The following is a 7,790-nucleotide window of genomic DNA, read 5'->3' as shown; positions in this document are numbered from 1 at the left end:
TATTGTTCATAAAACTATCCTCTCGATTGCTCCCTCCTCCTCTGGCCCTCCACTTAGCCATCATATTGCTAACTGCATTCCCTGTGTCATGCTCCCCATTCTTGTGCCCAACTATCAACTACTAATCTGTACTTCTTTAATCCATCACCTTATTCTCCCAGACCCCAAACTCCTCTCCCCTCTGTCCATCGCCAAATTGTCCACTATATTTGTGAGTCTGTTTTTGATTAGTTTGTTCTTTTTCTTCCTTAGATTCCACATATAAGTGAAATATGGTATTTATCTTATTCTGACTTATTTCACTCAGCATAATAACCTCTAGGTTATTATATTGTTGCAAAAGGTAGGATTTCATTTTTTTAATTGCTGAGTAATATTCCACTGTATTTGTGAACCATAATTTCTTTATCCAATCATCTGTTGATGGGCATTTAGGTTGCTTCCATATCTTGGCTACTGTAAATTGTGCTGCCATGAATATTGGAGTACATATATCTTTACGAATTATTGTTTTAGTTTTCTTTGGATAAATACCCAGAAGTGTAATTGCTGAGACAAAAGGTATGTTCATTTTTATTTTTTTGAGAAACCTCTATACTGTCTTCCATAGCGGTTGTACCAATTTGCAATCCCACCAACAATGTATGACGGTTCCCTTTTCTCCACATCCTTGCCAACACTTGCTGTTTTTTTTATTTATTGATGATGACCATTCTGATAGGTGTGAGGTGATATCTTATTGTGGTTTTAATTTGCATTTCTCTGATGATTAGCAACCCTGAGCATCTTTTCATATGTCTGTTAGCCATTTGTATTTCCTCTTTGGAGAAGTATCTGTTCAGGTCTTCTGCCCATTTTTTAATTTGATTGTTTTTTAGCTGTTGAGTTGTATAATTTCTTTATAAATTTTAGATATTAATCCCTTATCAGATGTATCATTAGCAAATACTTTCTCTCAAAGTCAGTTGTCTTTTTTTGTTGGTTTCCTTTGCTGTGCAAAAACTTTTTAGTTTGATGTAGTCCCATTTCTTTATTTTTTCTTTTGTTTCCCTCATTCCCTCACATTTTATATAGCACATGTTATGTGTCAGGCACTTACAATACTCTGTTAGTAACATCAATAGCTAACATTTTATAAGTACTCTTACCTGTTACCAACAAACTACATAATTGCTATTATCCTTTTACTGATAAACTGATGCTTATGAAGAATAACATGCAAAATACACTGCTCAATTCTATACCGTTAACCATTATTTTTCCAGTAAGAGTATTTGCTACTATGAGAGGACATAAGCAAAGCAATTAACAGTCACCCAGGATGTTTAAGACTTGAAAGTTCAGTAGGGATTTGGTAGGAGGGTATAAACTCAAAATGTTTCTAACAGCAGGAGCAAAATTCCAGAAAAAAAAAAAATAGTTCATTCAGAAAACTTCAAGCAGCTCAGTAAATGTGGAGCTTAAAGTGTCGAAGATGAATTGCCAGATATGAGATTGGAGTAATAAGCAGAAGAGAGATTTTGTTTTGGTTTTATCTATTGTGATATAAACCACCACAATGTTTAGTGGTTTGAAACCACCATTTTGTTCTCTCTTGTTATTCTGTGGATTGAGCTCAGTTAGGTACTTCTGTAGTTTCATGTGATATCACCTGGAGCTAAAATCATCTAGAAGTTTTCCGGATCAGGTATCTTGATACGGACATGTAGAAGTCTGGATTCACCTGGGATGCTGGAGTGTCCTTTCTCTCTCCATATAGTCCTCTAGCAGGGTAGCTGGACTTATTTTGAGGTACTCTGGGTACAAAAGTTGAAGTTATTAAGCACTTTTTTTTAGGATTCACCAAAAAAAATTTTTTTCTCAGAACAAAAATGGTTAAAAATGTGAGTTTTCTAAAGAGATTCATTTGAATATGGAGCTATAAAGATACACAAAGCTAAAGTATCTGGAATCATTTCACTGCTTGTAGCCTTCAGCAAGATCACAAAGTACTGAAAAATTCTTTGACTCTCATCCAGACTGTCGTGTTTGTCTTTAAAGTCTTCATTAACATCCAGTGTTAAGATAGGCACTCCTTGTTGATACTCAAAGTTGGTTTTCTATGTTCTATGCAGGAGCCAGCTTTCTTGCATATAGTGAAGCTTCTCTAAATATTCAAGAGAAATGCCTTGTGCCTCATTTTTTCCCAGTAAATATGTCCTACTCAAGCAGTTCTCTGGAGTGCCTCAAAGATAAATGGTTCCATCCAGTTCAAGGCTTTGGCCAAACTGGTTTTCATCCAGTCATGCCAGTCTTGATAAATTGTCCACTCTGTTTCATTCATGTGGTCAGATTCATGCAAATCAGATGCAAAAATATACCTGTCACTACACACAGGTCGTTCAAAAAATAAAACAGGTTTCTCCACATCTTTGAGCTTGTCATCAAGAGGCAAACTCAGCTCCTGTTTGACTGAGGAAGGCATATGACTGGAAAGGAAAAGACCGTCATTCAGGTTTCTTGTACATCCTCTAAAGAACATTCCCACCACTTTTCTGAGATGTTATCAGTTCTAAAATTCATCTTGAATTTTGTGAACACTGCACCATCTGGCGACAGGTTCAGGAACCACTTACCAATCCTTGCAGATTTCTTTAACAATTTTCACTAATGTTGACTTCCCCACAGTGATGTTCTTTCCCTTTGGTGGAAATCTCCTTGATGCAGGTTGCCTCAGAGCTGGTAGCAGGAGACCAGCAGCTCCTCTTAGGTGGGGAGGCCATTCCTCATCTGGGGATGACCCCAAGCACATCAAGCAGGGAGTAATGGGAAGTGGCCACAGGGGCCTAGGCCACTGCTATTGCTGAAAGTGGCCTGACCTGCAGGCTAGGCTCCCACTGGCAGGACTCTGGATTTGATTTTGTTACGCAGAGGCAGCAGCCAATGAGGGTGGGCCTATTAAGCATTTTTAAGGTTTGCAACTGCACAATGTCACTTTTACCATGCTTCATTATGTAAAGTGAGTACCAAAGTCAGCTCAGATTATGTGAGGGGACTAAACAAGGGCACAAATCCTAGCCAATGTGTTTCACTGGGGGCCATCTTTGGAAATTAGCTTCCACATGTTTTATTCACAGATGCAAGACTGGAGAAAGAGCAATCAGTTAGAAGTTTACTGGAATAGACTTTGTAAAAGATAATGGCATTGTGTGTTTGTACCGGGGATGTAGACAGGTAAAGAGAATTAAGGGCTATTAAATGATGAAATAAACTGAACTTGGTGACTGACAATGAGAGTTTAACCACTAAAGTAGTTAAAATGTAAATGACTCCGGTTTCCTTCTTTTGCTTGTAGGTTGAGTTGTTATTCACTGAGATAAAGAATAAAGAGGAATAGATTTGGTATTAGCGGTACTGTGGTATGTCCAGCAGACAGAAACTGGGTCTATAAATAAGACTGATGATACAGACTTAGAATAGATGTTTAAGGAAGGGTATATTAAATCTGAAGACAGCCCAAGTTTGAGGTTTTGAGGGACATTAATATTTAATACAGCAGAAAAGAGGGAGTTACAAAGGAGACTAAGAAGATATATTAGAATAAAAACCGTAAGAGTATCTCAAAAAAAAAAAAGGGAAAAAAGTATTTCAGAGAAAATGACTACAAGTATTTCAAATGCCACAGAGAAATTAACTATAATTAGGGCTGAAAATTATCCCCTTGGATCACAAACATGTAAGTTACTAGTGACTGGCAAAAGCAGCCTCATGGGTGGAAGCTTCATTGCAATGAATTAAAAAGCGAATAGAAGGTGAGAATATAGAAACAATGAATAGACAATCTTTCAAGAAGCTCAACTATTAAACGGAGGACAACCTAGTGGTAGGTGCAGGAGGACAAGAAGTCAAAAAAGGATTAAGATGGCAGAGGTTAGAGCATGGTTAAGTACTGCTGGCATGACACCAACAAGGTGGAGAAAGAAGATCCCAAAACAGAGGCCACTGGGGAAGCAGAAGAGGATAAGATGCAGAACACAGAAAAAGATTTATCCTCAGACAGAAAATATGCCTAGCACTGGACAGGAGTAAAAGAATGGCTGTATGCACAGGTTATGAAAAAATATGTATTTATATACACGCACACATATTTTATATGTATATTATAGTATTTACATAGACAGTATATATCATTAGTATATGTCATTGCAAGTCAAGGGCATTCTTCCCTGACACCTTCTACAGCATTTTATCAGTGAAATAAGAAGTTATCTGAGGTTTGAGAAGAGTGAAAGAGGCTTTAAATGGCCACTGTCAAGACTAGGTTAAAGAGATAATTAGGAAACCAGAAATATTGCTAGAAAACAGAACTCAAGGCCAGGTTGGTAATTAAGACTCCATCCAGTATTCTTAGTTTGCTCCACTGTGTGGTTTTCTCTTACAGCATTCAGTAATCAGGTACAGAAAGTTATATGGATTCAGGGGAGAAGTGCTCAAGAGGTATAATGATGGATGGATAACAAAAAAATTACAAATTTAACAAGATGTTTACTGATTTAGACTATGCCCTTTTACTCAATAAACAGACACACGACATTATTTTTGTGGTTTGTCAAAGATATATATATATATAGAGAGAGAGAGAGAGCGCGTGCGCGCGCAGTACTTTAGGTGCTACTAAGAGGTGCTGCATAGTATGAAGGAGGTCCCCATTTAAGAGAATCTTTCATTAAATTTGTTTGTTTCTTTACTATTGGGGTATAAGTGACATACTAGAGTACCTTTTTTAAGTATAGTTGGGATATGATAGTGATCCAACACTTGTATACTTTATGATATGATCACTACACTTAGCAATCATCAGTCACTATGCAAAGATATCACACTATTATTGATTATATTTCCCTTCGCCTTTTTCACCCATCCTCCCACCTCTCCTCCTCTCTGGCAATCATCAGTTTAATCTCTTTCTATGTGTCTGTTTTTGTTTATTCATTTGTTTTGCTTTTTTTAGTTTATGGAAAACAGTATGGAGATTGCTCAAAAAAACTAAAAATAGAACTACCATTTAAACTAGCAATACTTCTAGATATTCAAAACACTAATTTGAAAAGCCATATGCACCCCTATGTTCATTGTAGCATTATTTACAATAGCCAAGATATGGAAACAACCCAGGTGTCCATCAATGGATTGATAAAGAAAACGTGGTATGTGTGTGTAACAGAATATTCCTCAGCAACAAAAAAGAAGGAAATCTTGGCATCTGCAAAAATATGGATGAACCTAGAGGGTATTATGCTAAGTAAAGTAAATCAGATGAGTACCTTATTTTTAAACAGCTCCTGTAAGACACAGACCAGGAAACCATACCAGCCACACCTGAGGATCAACACCTCTATTCAGAGCAATATAAAAGAAAAATAAGAGCCACATAATATAAAACTGTCTAGACTTCACATTAGAAAAGTAAAAAACAGGTGAAATATTTTTAATAATATATTTGGTTTAACACAATATATACCAAATATTTCAATAAGCAATAAATATACAAAATCATTAATGAGTTATTTAACATTTTTTATCCTAAGTCATTGAAACCCAGGGTGAATTGTTTACTAACATCATATCTCCATTCAGACTAGCCATATTTCAGGAGCTCAAAAGCTGCATGTGGCTAGTGGCTACCATACTGAACAGCATAGCTCCAGATATTATGATCTCATAACATCTCAAATTATGACACCCTTGTTGAATTAACAGAGTCACTGAGGCTCTTACTTAGATACCATCATCCTATTCCTGTAATCATTCATAATATATACTTATATAGCATAATTTACCTATGAATGGTCAGTTATTCCCAGGCACAAAGAATGTAGACACATGTATTGGAATTAGATCATCCTAGACAGAGCTCTGGTTCCCTGCTGAGTTAATGCTGGCCATTTGCCTGGAAACCATCAGTATCTGCATAGCCATTGGTTGATCTGTTATCACTGCTAGCCAGATGTGGTGGGTGGAAGGTAACTGCACAGATGGAAGGTTCAGCTTTCTTTACCAAGTTAGTTACCAATCGTCTGCTGAAATCCTGGCTTCCAAAATCTGCTGACATGTTATCTCATGTTCTCCTTGTCTTTATGGAGTTTATGCCCTTCTTTATTCCTTGACTTTCATTTTAGTATGTTCTCAAAAGAGTAAAAATAAACACATATACTAGATTAGTGATGTTTATCTGAAAGTTGCTTTTATGACTAGGAGCCGATTTATTTCAAAATCTATAAATTCATTATCAGAAGATAACTTATCTGCAAACTTTTTCAAGCTTCTTTAAAGATTTATTATAAGCAGAAATCCAGATATAATGTATAATATTTTAATGAAAAATCAATTTGCCCTTAAAATTCCTCAACTAAGAATATTTTGTATTTAGAATACTCTTGTGCATACAATAAATCAGTTAACATGAAAGGAGAAAAAGATAATAATGTTATTGAACTAACCCTGCTTCCTCCAAATGAAATGTAAAAAACTGGGCACAATTCGGTTATGTTATGTGTATTATATGAACCTTAAGTAAATATCTGTACTCCAGTCATCAGAGATTTTATTTTTTTAGGAGTCTGCAGAATTAGCACATTCAAGAACTGTTAACCATCACTGTTCTGATTAAACCTAAGAAGTACCTGATTTACCAAGCATTGTCAAAACAGAGATATATTCAAGGTATTATAAAACTTGTAAAAGGTTAAACTGCTCATTAAAGTGTTCTCTGAAAAAGACCAATTTCTTCAGCAGTATTATGAATTTCTTTAAAACTAATTTTAACTTTGTATCTGAAAACCTGTTTGAAACTTAAGTCACTCTTAAAAATCAGAATTCCGTCAATTTTATTTGTTCAAGATTATTTTTGTCCCTGCAGTTAGCAATGAGCCAGAGAAGCACATTCTAATCTTTTCAACTAGAACCCACTCACATAAAACAGCCTATTGTATTCTTTCATCAACATTTTTCCTGCCTCACAACTTTTAAGTCCATGAACACCCTTCTTTTTGAAGGTTAGCATGATTCTTTAATTCAAGTATTTATTTAGTACTATTTCGTACCAGGTGCTGTTAGATTCTAAGAATAAAAAGATTAACATATTCCCTGCCTTCAAAAACCTCTAGCCTACTAGAGAAGACAGATACATAAAGTAATAAATATGGTAAGTACTGCAATAAAGGTATGAACAAAGTGCTATGGGAAGCCCAGAGGCAGGAAGGATTAGTTCTTTCTAGGATTGATGGCGGAAGGAATAGGATTTTCCCAGTGGGAAGAAGTGGAAGGAAGACTATTCCAAGCAGAGGGAACAACATGAAAAAAGGCATAATAAAAGTTCACAGCTTCTTTGGGAAACAAAAAGTAGCCTGGTGTGGCTAAAACATGAGATTCCTATAGAGTAATGGTAGAAGCCATGTGAAGGAATTTGAACTTTTTGTTATAATGCAGGCAATGAAAAGCCATAAAAGCAAGAAAGAGATGTGATTTGTGTCTTAGGAAGAAAACTTTGTGGCAATGTGAATGACTGACTAGAGAAGGGGGATAGAAGGAAGGCAGAAAAAGCAATTAGAAGGCTATTGTACCAGACTAGGTGCAACTCTGAGCAGTAATTGTGGAACTGGAGAGAAGGGAATGAATGGGTTTGACATGCACTTCAGAAGTAGTATCAGTTGGACATGATGGCAATTTGGTTGGAGAAGGTAAGGAAGAGAGTAAAAAACTTCACCATGTATTTGGCTTATATGATGATTTACCTAAACAGAAAACAATAA

At 36.0% G+C, this 7,790-nt stretch overlaps 1 pseudogene; it reads right to left on the bottom strand.

Moving 5' to 3' along the window:
* Window positions 1–995: 995 nt before the first annotated feature.
* On the bottom strand, window positions 996–7,463 carry LOC107519887 (annotated as a pseudogene).
* Between the last annotated feature and the right edge of the window lie 327 nt (window positions 7,464–7,790).

Source organism: Rousettus aegyptiacus, unplaced genomic scaffold (genome assembly GCF_014176215.1).
Source record: "Rousettus aegyptiacus isolate mRouAeg1 unplaced genomic scaffold, mRouAeg1.p scaffold_m13_p_7, whole genome shotgun sequence".
Taxonomy (NCBI): Eukaryota; Metazoa; Chordata; class Mammalia; order Chiroptera; family Pteropodidae; genus Rousettus; species Rousettus aegyptiacus.
This window is presented reverse-complemented; position numbering and strand designations above follow the sequence as displayed.